Source organism: Lissotriton helveticus, chromosome 3_1 (genome assembly GCF_964261635.1).
Source record: "Lissotriton helveticus chromosome 3_1, aLisHel1.1, whole genome shotgun sequence".
NCBI lineage: Eukaryota > Metazoa > Chordata > Amphibia > Caudata > Salamandridae > Lissotriton > Lissotriton helveticus.
In genome coordinates, this window is record NC_136061.1 from 111,655,670 (window position 1) to 111,668,491 (window position 12,822).

Below are 12,822 nucleotides of genomic sequence, written 5' to 3' on the forward strand. Positions count from 1 at the left end.
CTTCCAAGCCAGATTGGGTGACTGCTACTCTAGGGAGATTGAGTTGGGCCAGGGCAAACCTCAGGGTTCGTCCCTGAGCCCAACTCTATTCAACATCTACGTCTCCCCCCTGGCGACTATCGTGGAGGGGCATGGTCTCCGCTTGGTGTCCTACGCCGATGACACGCAGTTGGTCATCTCCCTATCGCGCGCGCCCGGACTTGCGGCAGACATCTTCAGGAACTGCATGAAAGATCTTGCTGCCTGGATGTCTGCAAACTGTTTAAAGTTGAACGGGAGCAAGACCGAGGTGCTCGTGGTGGGGGGTGCACCGTCTGCGTGGTCGTCGGCGTGGTGGCCACCTTGTCTGGGGGAAGTTCCTGCTCCCTGCCGTGAGGCAAGGAACCTTGGCGTGTGGCTGGACAAGGACCTTACTTTCGGTCCACAGGTCGGTCGGGTGGCAGGGATATGCTTCAGTGTTCTGAGAGCCCTTAGGAAAGTATTAGATCTGCTTCCCATTTCTGCTCGTCAGACACTGGTGCATGCCTTGGTCACCTCCCGACTTGATTATGGGAACCTGCTCTATTTGGGGGCCACAGGCAGGGTCATCAGCCGCCTGCAGGTTCTTCAAAATGCGGCAGCGCGGTTGGTCCTCAGACTCCCTAGGAGGTCATCCGCCAAACCAGCCTTACGGGCCCTCCACTGGCTCCCCATTGAGAGGAGAGTGGAGTTTAAGGCCCTTGCCACTTGTCATCGTATCTTGAGCGGCAAAGCACCTTTTCCGCTCCAGAGTCTAGTATCCCATTATGAGCCTGCTCGCAGTCTTCGGTCCTCGCAGACCAGGCTGTTAAAAGTTCCAAGAATATTTAAAGCTCGTATGGGAGGTAGATCCTTTAGATACCTTGCTCCCAAATGCTGGAATAATCTTCCGCTGGAACTTCGGCTTGAACCCTCCGAAGTCCAGTTTAGGAAAAAACTTAAAACGCACCTTTTCAGCAAATAGCTTGTTTGGGAGGAGGGGGGACAGTCATTCCACTTGTCATAGCGCGGGGACACGCCAGTGGCGTAACCAGGCGCTTAATAAATGCCCATTAATAATAATAATAGTGTGGTATTTACAGCAACCAAAAGTTACACAAAGCTGCGCAATGTGCTGCCTTGAGGAGGCATTCCGTGGAAGGTGCATGTGTGTTCACATGCAACCACCCAAGGGGTTTGACACAAATTCCTATGTACAAAGGGCTTTAATTACAATGTTTTGAAGCACGGCCTGCCTGCTCAGCTACTGTGCGTCAAAAGGAAAGGACAGAAATGTGCTGTATCATCAAGATATGGCTCTTTCCTGTCCTTTTCCCCTACGCTGGTGCACAATGGGCTGCCATGCGCCAATGCAGTCACCCTTGTGCCATGGTATATGCGTTTGTTGGGGGATTGTTTTTGTACAGGAAGAGACGCCTTGGCAATCACAAAAGTTATTTTCTTCAAAACGAGCAGAAATAAAGGTATTTCTCCTCGCTACGTCTCCCTTACATCTCCCCTGGGGAGGCATAGGAATCTGACGCATAACCAGGTTTACAAAACCTTGTAAATCTGGGAATGCATCAGGTTCCATGGATGTTGCGTGGGACCACCCACTGCAAAACCCATGGAACACCCCGTTTTACGCAGTGTAATGTGTGAAAGAAGGCCATATTTACAAGACCATGAAAAGCCACGTGGGGTCACTTTACATGGCCTTGTAAATATGGGCGGACACACTGTGCCTCTGATACATCGAAAAAGTGACGCACAAGCAGCGCAATACGCCCCAAAGTGTTGTAGACAAGGATTTATGGCAAAAATCTGTGACTTCCGGTGGCAGCCATAACAAAGAGAAATGTTTTTCTTTCTCCTTTTTTTACTCGCTCTTTGCATGTGTGCTGCACTCTAGAGCACACGTACAAAGTGAGAATCGCTTTAACCTTTAACCCCTTCACTGCAGGGGTAGTTCCCCACGGTGTGGGGTGGCGGGGGGTGAGCACGGTGCTCCTGACGAGACCAGCTCGTCATGAGTCACGGTGGAGCTGTGCTCATGACGAGCTGGTCACGTCAAGACCCCGCCCACTGATTAATTTGCCCGCACAGGCGGGGAATTAATCGCACGTGTGCGGCGCGGAGCCGTTATGACAAGACCAGCTCGTCATGAGCACAGCTCCACCGTGACTCATGACGAGCTGGTCTCGTCACGAGCCCCGAAGGTGTTAAAACATTGATTTTGTATTTTAAGGCTTCCCTTCCTGTGCTTACCACTACACAGACACCCTAGCAACTTGGTGCAAGGGTGTCGGTGTTGGTACATGGCAGACAAAAGTGTACCAGTGCAGGGCGAAAGCAGACAGCGCCACATCTTAGTAGAAATGGCGCTCTGCTGCTCTCTCTTATTCACGCAACAGAGTGCTGCAACTTAACTTGCTGCCCTGCGTTATGTAATTTGTGTGATATTTAGTAAATATGGGTCCAAGTCTCTAGGAATAATTCACCTTTCATCCTTTAAATGTACTTTGAGATGGATGACATTCATAGGAATGTGTTCGAAAATAAATTGCTATGCAAGGGAAGTGAGAGGTCACGCTCTTGTTAGAAGCTGTGACCGAGCGCCTCTAACCCCAAATAATACAGCTTCCATTAGGTTAAATAGCTTCTGTGAGAACTACCTGTAAAACAATTGCAAACTTTGCACAAGAAGCAAACCTTCGTTAGAACTAAATGCATCAGGAGACAGTGGCGGTGGGTCCATTGGGGGCGTTGGGGCGTTGCCCCACTAGTCACCGTCGTTACTTCGCGCATTTATTAAGTATGTGCAGTGCAGTGATTGAAAAATAAATGATCCTAAGAAGCGCACTCACAGTCTGCGTGCGTGCGTCAATGAGAGCCAGCTGCCTGTACCAGGACAAGCAGAATCGGACATCGCAGAATGGTGTGGGGGCGGGGCTGCGAGAGTGAATGACAGCGCCAGCTGAGCAGAAATAGGAGCGCAGCAGGCAGCACAGTGTGTGCGCATTTTGGACTAGTCCTTTTTTACGACTGGCCCACGCATGCGCACACGCGGTAGTCCCTTCCCCCCTCCTCCTCCCCTCTAGCTGGCAGACAGGCAGAGACCTGGGGACCCGGGTCTCACATGGGCAGTATTACCCTGCTCGTTATCCAATCCTGGCGCAGTGGCACTGTTAAGCTGTGCCAGGATTGGCTGAGTAAATACACTGCGCAGAGTTCAGCACTGGTGCCGAGCGTGGGTGGTGCAGAAGTCGGACCCATTCAGAAGACGGCGCGGGACGGTAAGTTTTAATTTATATATATTTTTTCACTAAACCTCTCCCGCCAAGACCCCCCCCCCCCACGTCCCCCCCCGCGCGGCGCGACGACCCCAGTTCAACCCCCCCACCCACCTGTAATGCCGGCCGGCAACCGTGACTGTGAAAGAGGTTGTCAAGAAGTTATTAGTCACGACATGTGAAGTCCCAGCCTCGCTGCAGCCTGTCAGGCTTTCTGCCCCCGCCTTTATTTCAAAACTTATGTGAGGAAAGGCAGCACGCGGGTTCGGTTACCACGGCAGCTTTGGTTGAGAGGGCGCTGCTGGCTCTGGGGTATTTTTGACATTTCTGGGACAGGGGATGCTGTGGGGCGCCTTGTAATGCCACAAGCCTCTAAGTAATGCAATTCATTCAACGTGCTTATTATATTCGTCCTCGTTTTCTTTACCTCTTTGTTCTTGCACTTCTCCTCTTAATAAATGGTTTACCATTTTCTTTACATTGTGGATTCAGTTTTTTTATGCTTTTTATTTGTGCCTTCCCTTCCCTCTTTGGCTCCCCATGTCTCTGTTCCTCTCCCCAGTCCTTCTGTGCTGCTCTGCTGTGTCTCCTTCTCTCCTGCCTCGTCTTCCCTGAGTACCTTCCAGTTTTCGTTTCTTTTGTCAGCTCCCAAACTACGCAGTGACCTTCCCCTCCGAGATTTACACCTTTTTGGTGATTTTTAATGAAAATGGTGAAGGGCATCTTGTTTTGCGCGCACTTCAGATTCATCACACGCTGGTGTCACCTGTTGTAGTTTCCAATGGAGTGTCCCCTTGCCTTGTAGGGTTCACAAACGTAAAGCACTTTCATTTACTCATTTAACCTAAACACACAACATTAACTATATTATAGCGGGTGCGTGTACAGTAAGAACACGCAGCAAAGGCGAAGGAAGCGTATTGGCCCACTTCCGTCCATGTCATCATGCTAAGCAGGTTTCTTTTCTTTACTTGTGGTCACATGGTAAGAATCCACCCTCGATCACTAGATCACCGTGAAGCATCATAGATGATACATTGATGTATATGTAGTGCGCTGGTCACCCTGAGCAGTATTTGGCACTGCAATAACAGCTGTTATTGCTACCCTAATCAATGTTAATGATTTTACCGGCCTAAGCATGATGAAGGGCTTAGTAGACCTGTCAGAATTCTAATCTATAATCATGTCAAACACAGATCCTACTGCCGTAGCGGTGCATCCATTGGGGCATAATATCCTCCAACTCAATCGGTGCTAAAATCACAGGTTTAATCTAATCCGACAGGACTGTTCAGGCACAGTCCTTCCAAGGTCGAAAATGAGCAGAACTGACTTTGGTACTGCAATCAAAACTTATATTTCGTCAGTTTGTGTTCTGCAAAGGTGCACTAATCACTCCTTATTTAGAGCATATTTTGCCGTTTAAGGTGTGTTGGACTGGCTGACTGACAAAACGGCATGGATTCTATAATATTATCAAGGTAAGGTCTTTGATAGGCGCACAGTGCAACTGGAACTGAAAACAGCCCTAAACGGACAGTGAATCCAACAAGCATTAAAAAGTCATTGTTAAAATCATATTGCAAATATGTCAACTTGGTATCGTTTTTATGGTTGCAGTGTGAGTTCATTTTGCATATATAAGCTGGTGTGTGTTTTAATTTGTGGATTGTTTTTTAGGAACAAAAAAACATTTCTAGTGAAAGTGGTAATTGCTATTCTCAGTATCTGAGTTAACGGAAAAAGAGGTCTCTTTCTTATTAATGCATGAAGGTATTAGGAGATTTCACTTCATCAGTTGCAGCACAGCCGATATTTCCCCTAGTTAGTGGAGCTTGGGTAAACAGTGCGCCTGCACTTAAGGATTAAGCAGGTGGTTACACACAATCTTATCCAGGACTCGGTTTTACTGAAGTGGCAGTGCAGAAATCTGTAATCTGTGGTTTGGTCCCTTAGGGAGCACTTATCCTGTACGTTTTTTTCTGCTCAGAATCCTCTGTCAGGAGAAATATTAACCCTTCAGAGTCTAAAACTTTTTCCAGAACTTCTACGACAAGTGTACTCCGCCGTTTGTGAGAAAATCAAAATGCAGTATTTGTAGAAATATATTATTTTAGATATATGTGCACCTAAATTACACTTTACAATTCACTTCTAGGTAGCTTATTTATAAATAAAGGTTATTATTTTGCCAGGAAATGAATAGACGCCTAGCCATCGCTCAACAAACTCATAATATTGTTCTAATAAAAATAAGCTCTGCTGTGAGAAAAAAAGAATATGTAGGGTGGCATAAAACCTTATCGCTTATAGTGTTAGGGAGTTCTCCCTTAGGGTGCGCACTTGGGGGTGTTGCAGAGCTCATGAAATATCTTTGGAATAAAAGAACTTCGCTTTTGGGTTTTTTCAAACTAAACTTACAATTCTATCCATTTTATTTCAGTACTACATCCCACTCTCCATGTTTTAGCAATCCCACCTTAAGAGGATGGCGTGTTGGAATGGGCTAGAACTGAAATAGATAACAGAGTGAGGTATTGAACTTGCTTACACAATCTACTGCCCTGCCCAGGGAAAAACAGGCAGAACAAACTAAGAAGCCTGTAGGCCATTAGTGACTTGAAGATATTGTTCTGTTTGACAAACAGCCGATTGACTGGGTAGAACTGGAGGAAAGATGATAATTTTACAAGCAAACCAAGAGGTAATATACACAGAAGAGAAATATCTTTTGTGATCTTAATGTTGTAGCAGTTCAAATTTGTGATAATTACCAATATCCATAAGCATCAGAGAAGCATTATGTGTGGGAAGTGCTAGCAAGGATTAGGAGTGTAACGCTGGCCCCTGCAGCACTGGTGGTGCATTGGGGGAGCCAAACCTTTCGGAGGGCCCCCAATCCTTCATAGGTCTCCGGTTTAGCCCACGGTCAATGAATATCTGTGAGACCTATGGGAGACTCAGATACCCCTTATTACCTTCTATAGGGGTGCCCATCATGTTGGTTTACACGGCTAGCAAGGATCCTAAGAACTGTGCGCCCAGAAACAAACTCCCAAGCCCTCATGCTTCTTGGGCGCCCAGTGTTCATGTGGGTCACATTTTCTGGTGCCTTTCTCCACCGACTGAACCCTCCAACTCCACCCCACTCTAGATAACTCACACACAGGCGTGCAGCTTCCTCGTCACAGCTCACCATAACCAAGGTGGACTCTATAATATCTCAGCAGCCTGTGACCTAGGCAACCATTCCACCGCACCTGTGACTTACTACCAAGTGTGACCAGCATGGCATTGACAGATTCATTTCCTTTGCCCCTGGTCACTCCTTCTAGATCTCCTGGTAGTAGTCACCCTGCTCATACCACTCTTGGGTGTACAATCCATAGTTGTGGTGGGTCTATTTTCATTCCTCAGTGTCTTCGTCTAGTCCTTTGGATTATTTGATCATCACTCTTCTAACAACACAAATATCTCCTCCTTTCCACAAATCACCTCCTAACTTTATTCACAGAGATCTTCTCCTTTCCACAAATCACCTTCCAGCAGCTACCTATGTTATATGACCTCTCTTTATTAATGTAATAACTACACTTTCACAATTGCTTTATTAACCTTCCTGCTTTCTCAAATTTGCTTGAAAATGCACCATTTTCCACTCTTTTTCTCAAAATTTTCTTGGGGGGACATTCCCCCCTAACCCCCCTCAGGTTGTTCTCGCTCGCTCGCTACGGTGCTGTATGCCCAGCCTTTTACGCGCCCCACCACTTTCAAATGTCACCAGCCGCCACTGTCAGGAGAATGTGTCGCAACAGCAAAAAAGCGACAGAGTTAAGGTATCAACAAACTACAATGTTCAAACTTAATGGCCAGTCAATAGTACTTTTTGTCTATAGGGACAAACGAGTCCTTTGTGCTGGATTTTTGACATAGGGCCATTAGGTAGTAGTGAGTGATTTGGTCGGGTCAAAATGTTTACCTCCACACCTAGAAAATATCTAAAAGTCGAAAACATTCAATAGAGCAAGACTGGAAAACTGAGATGAGAATAAGGCGTGGCTAGCAGGAGACCGGCCAAGGGTCAGCCCTAGCCTTTTGCAAAACAATGGGCCCGATTCACAGAACTAACTTAAGACAAAATCCTAAACTTACTACTATTTTGGTATTCACAGAAGGCACTTACTCATCAATGAGTACGTGCCCTCTGTGAATACCAAAATGAGTAAGTGCCTTCTGTGAATACCAAAATGAGTAAGTGCCTTCTGTGAGTACCAAAATGGTAGTAAGTTTAGGATTTTGTCTTGTTAGTTCTGTGAATCGGACCCAGAGTGCCTAAGGTTCAGAAAGGCAACAATAAACCATGACAGCATTAAGCAATTCAATGCATGGGCAAATACCAGGGGTTATCCGGAGTTAATGGTTCAGTTTCTTTTGTCATACACTGTGATCTTTAAAATCAGGCCCTTGAAAACAGCTACCGAAGCAAAGGCAGCAAATACAAGTGGGGCAAATATTCCCTTCACACTTGCATCCCATTTTCTAGTTACAAAATTAGTATATTAGGTTTGCACGTTCTTTAAACATGGAACACAGGAAACACTACAAAACCTTATTAATTTTGTCGTATTTTCAATCTTCCACAAGAGCAGCTGCCACAAATTGAACCCAGCGAGATGGCAATGTCAGGAGAGTTATTTACCAAGAGTAAATAAATGGATTTAAATTGTTCGCACTTTACACATTCTCCTAAGATGTGTAATTTGTTGTACATGGCAGGAAGGACAAATCAAATGTTCTCTCAAGAGTAGAAAAACAATTTGATCTATCATCTTTCCTAATAATATTACCTGGTAGTCTCATTTTCAGAAGGTGTGTTCTCATAATAGGCACAGCTACAAACAAGGGAAGACTTAAGAAGGCCAGGCAGTGAATAGAAAAGAACTGCCCTCTGCCCGGTCCAGGATCACTCACAATCGCCAACAATTGTGATGCGTACTTTCATATTTTGGGGCAGTGCAGCCAGGAATAAGTGGAATGGATATTGCACGAAAGTAGCGATCGCCTTGACTCCCCTACGTCGTAACCCTGCATGTGTTAAATCACCCCCTTACGCAACTTAAAAAAATAATTAAAAGCATAAATCTCAGCATGTTCTTTCAGTGTTAGACCTGGCATCTTTGGCGTGGTTTCCAGTGACTTTTTGCCTCTAACGCCTGTATTTTTGACGCTGTGCTGGATTTCATATGTGCTGGTTTAGATGCTGTGGGCACTTTGTTACTGCTCATCAGTGTCAAAGTGCAAGTGCTCCCTGGGTAAATTGTTATTGTGACCATGATTGGTATATTTGTTTTACCAGTAGGTCACTAGTAAAGTGCACTGAGTGTCTCAGGCCTGCCACCGCAGTGCCTGTGTGCAGTTGCTAACTGCCATGCTGACCTGACCAGTGTCCCCACTGGCCAGGCCTAACTCTTCCCTTTTTGTACATATTGGACACCCCTATGGAAGGCCCAAGGTACCCCCCTGGGCAGGGTGCAGTGTATGTGAAAGGGTAGAGCATGTACTAGTGTAGGTGACATGCTCTGATAGTGAAATACTGACAATTTTGTTTTTCACTATTGAAAGGCTATCTTGCCCATAGGCTAGAATGGAGAATGCTGTGTATACTGTTTACCTGCATATCTTCCTATAGGAGCAAGATAGAAATTTAAAGTCTGGTATCCCTGAACTCAGAATTTAATAACCCATCTTTTAGGATGGTTTTTAAATCCTGTGATGGAAAACAGCACTTTTAGAAAGTGGCTGTTTTCTTGTCAGACCTTTCTGTGTGCCTTGGCCTGTTTGTGAATTGACTGTCTGGTTTGTGAGTGACAGGGACTGGGGTGGCTCCAGGAGGCTGGGTGAGTCAGCACTAGTCTGAAAAGCTTCAACTGCATCTTGAGTGGTGGGAGGGGATAGCACCTGGGCCTGAATAGGGCTGTGTCTGCCTTCCACAACGCTGGCTCCCCCTCCTGCTGGGCGGCTGACAACCCTGCCCCTCTCTCTCAAAGGAAGGAAGGAGTCATGTAAACAGAGTGTTCCAGGACTGACCAGAACTGGTTAGGACTAGACCAAGGCCTCTCTGCCTTTAGAGAACAAAGAGATTATTGGTATAAAAAGGGATACCCAGACCCCAAGACTTTAGATCATCCTGGAATCAAGAAGGAACCTCTGCTAAGGAGAAAAGCTGAAAGACTGAAGAGGAAGGCCTGTCCTGCTGTGTGTTTCTGGGCTGACCTGCAGTTGCTATTCTGCCAAGGAGAGGTAAAGGACTTTGCGGTGGCTGTGTCCCCTTGCTTGGAGAGATCACCAAGGGCCTGAGAAGAGCTGGCCTCAGGTTGAGAAGTCCCAGGAACAAAAGGACTTCACTCCCAGCTTCCCCCCTGAACTCTGCTGTGTGAGTTCTGACCTGCCTAGAGTGCTTGATCCATTTGTAGGGCCTCTGGAGGTTGCTGCCTGCAGTTTGGGGAGCTGGAAAAGAAGAAGAAAAGAAGATCTACAATTTTGCACGCATCGCTCACTTGCGGAGCGCGTCGTCGACAGTGCGAGAGAATTCCGGTCGCCGTGAAGATCGTCGCAGCTCCAGTTGCCTCTGCAAGAACCGAAGCATCGTTCGTTTGCGGAGCGCATCATCCCAGTGCTGGAAGTTTCCTGCCACTGCGAATATCGCTGCAGAGCCTGCCGTCGCTGTAAGAACAATTGCATCGCTTGCTTGTGGACCGCATTCCGTCGCTGCGAACATCGGCACAGAGTCCAATGCCAGCGCATCGAAGGCCGTGACAGAGAGGATCAACGCTGCACTGCGCATCGCCCCAGCACCAAAGGTCGTCGCCGTCCCGAAGATCGTCGCATAGTGCCTGTGCGAGACGCTTCCTACTGGAGAACCTGCACCCCAGAATCCATACAAGGTGTCGCATGGCTCCCCATACAGACCAGATTCATCACAACACGCCCGCTGTCCAATGACCTCCCCACGGTCTCAGGAGCGACGCATCGCTTGTTTTTCGATGCTGCAGTTGCCGCTAGGAACTTTTGTCGCATCTACAGGTACTTTGGACTAAAACTGACGCAATTGTGGATTATATTGACGCAAACCCTAGAACTCTTTTAAAATCATATTCTTGAACTGTGTATGTTGGATTTTTGTCGTTTTGTTCTTGTGCAGTTTAGATAAAGATACTTTGCTTTTTTAAACTGGTGTGGAGTCCATTTGTGGTGTTTCACTGTGTTACTGTGAGTGTTGGTACAAATACTTTACACATTGCCTTTGATAAGCCTGTCTGCTCATGCGAAGCTACCAAGAGGTGAGCAGGGGTTATCCAAATAGTGTATCCCCCTTACCCTGACTAGAAACAAGGGTCCCTATTTGGACATTGGTACCTACCTCTGCCAACTAGAGACCCCCAGATCTAACAGCGTCTATAGAAATTACTCCAGCCATAGGGCTTGGATAATAGTTATCTTCATTAGTGTTAAAGCCTTATTTCAAGATTTGTCTTACAGTGTATTTTACATTAACACTAAATACTAAGTCAAAAACACAAAAATTATATAAAGCTCCAGGTATAGCTTTGCTGCGTTATAATGTTAGTAGCGTTGATAAATACAAAACAGTAATGGGTAGAATCTCAGCTACTGGTAATTACTCGGGCCGTATAGCAATCCATTGTTATTTTACACACCATGCCACCTCACTTTGGACCCAGACATATGCACATTAGTCCTGATCCTGCCCAATAGGAACCATCCAGCCTGAACTGCAAGGACAGCTCCTCACTAACCCCCAGCAACTCAAGAGCGAATTCCCTCTGACTGGAAATCTTCTCTCCGGTGTAGCTTGGCTGAAAGTAATCTGATTGCCTGGCCAGAACTTGAAGGGAAATGTTGCAGCCGCCATTACATGACTTGGGGATTCGGTTTCTAATGCCAGCAAAATGAAAACAGTAAAAACAGGAGGACTGAAGGAAAAACGTTAGAGGGAAACCATGCCAAGGAGGCCAGGTCTAACACAGATCTTTGACATATAGTGTACTGTGACAACATTGTGAGTATCCCTGCCAATATTGACTTTCTGGTTTTCCAGTGTACATGACCTATCCATGACAGATACTGGGAGTTCTTGATGACACACTGATTAGCCCTGCCAAAATAGTTCTATTCTGGCTATCCTTGGCATACCTTTGGCCCATTCTCAAAATACAGCAGGAATTTTGAGTGCCATTCTTGCAAATGTTTGATTCCTTTTGACAGAGGGCACTTACTGCTATAGTGCATTTGTGGAGGCTTTTATCATAGGTAATAATAAAACGTTCTATGATAGCACAACTACGATCTGGGGTCGGATTATGGAATATTGGTGTGAATAGTCTCCTGTCTGATTATGTTGGCTTTATATAATTAAGCAGTAGTGTTGCTGTTTCAGCCAATAGGAGCTAACTGTTATGGGTCTGGCAAGGACTGGTGGTGGGCAAGATAAAGTGAAGAGACTATTTGAATCAGAGCTGCCCAAGATCACATAGAAGTAAAGGGATCCCGTGGGGTATATCTGCACAAGGTAACAAAGAATGTCAAAGTTTAGAAGGAAGAGGCACTTTAGCCAAATCAGAATAACTAAAACCCAGAACATGAAATACATAAAAAATAAAACGTTCAAAGAAAAGGGAATGTGGCGTGAAGCTTTAGGAGCATTATACAGCAAGGCTGATTGCTGTTACATGTGATGACTGAAAAATATCCAAACGCAGGACAACATGCAAAAAGGCAGGGTTTGTGGAATTGATAAGTATAGTGATGTTTAAGAGGTAATAATACTGCTCCCAGAAGACGGGAAACACCACCTAGTATGGTCCCCTCTGTACCCCTTTGCCTTTGGCATTCAAGGTGACAACTTCAGGGGGATAGACAGTAGAACAGGGGACTATTGCCATGTCTAGTTAACCTTTTTATTTAAAAAAAATGATTTTTTTTTCTTATGTAGATGTTTCTTTTATGCACATCGGGCTACTTTAAATAGAAAAAAGTTTTCCATTTGAAAATGTAATGACAGTGATGGTAGGCCACCACCTGTCAGTACAGTCAATCTCAGTTTGCAATTTGCGACCGTTTTTTCCCCATCAGTATTTTAGTACATCTGGCTCATAGTTCTTTGGCCAATTTTCTGTGAATTGTCTAAAAATTACACTGTTTTCTCCCCACTTTGTCAAAGAAAGGTGAACTCCACTTTCGGGTATAGTAAGCTTTGCCTGCATGCCACCAAATTATTGTGAGATTTCATTACCGGCCTTCAGAACCTCTTGATTTTCAGCCACTTTAAGTGAAAATTGTGCTGTAAATGCACCCTTTGGCAATGTTTCTTATTTTAAATATAACATTTATTTTCTAAGTGATTATAGGTTTGCTTGTATCACAAGTTAACAAGTCAAAATAAAAAAAAAAGGTATTTTCACCACAGCAGTTCACAATCCACCACTGGTTTCCCATTCACATTCTACCT

The 12,822-nt window shown here is 45.5% G+C and overlaps 2 protein-coding genes across 2 annotated transcripts in view; one reads left to right on the top strand and one right to left on the bottom strand.

The window, feature by feature from the left end:
* AIPL1 (AIP like 1 HSP90 co-chaperone) overlaps window positions 1–12,822 on the bottom strand; it is a 212,928-nt gene that overhangs the window by 111,275 nt on the left and 88,831 nt on the right. The window lies entirely within an intron of this gene.
* The window catches only part of PIMREG (PICALM interacting mitotic regulator), a 665,098-nt gene continuing 655,550 nt past the window's right edge, over window positions 3,275–12,822 (top strand). Inside the window, exon 1 of the mRNA XM_078679326.1 lies at window positions 3,275–3,293. The gene's annotated coding sequence lies outside the window, so the exon portion shown is untranslated. The remainder of the gene's footprint in view (window positions 3,294–12,822) is intronic.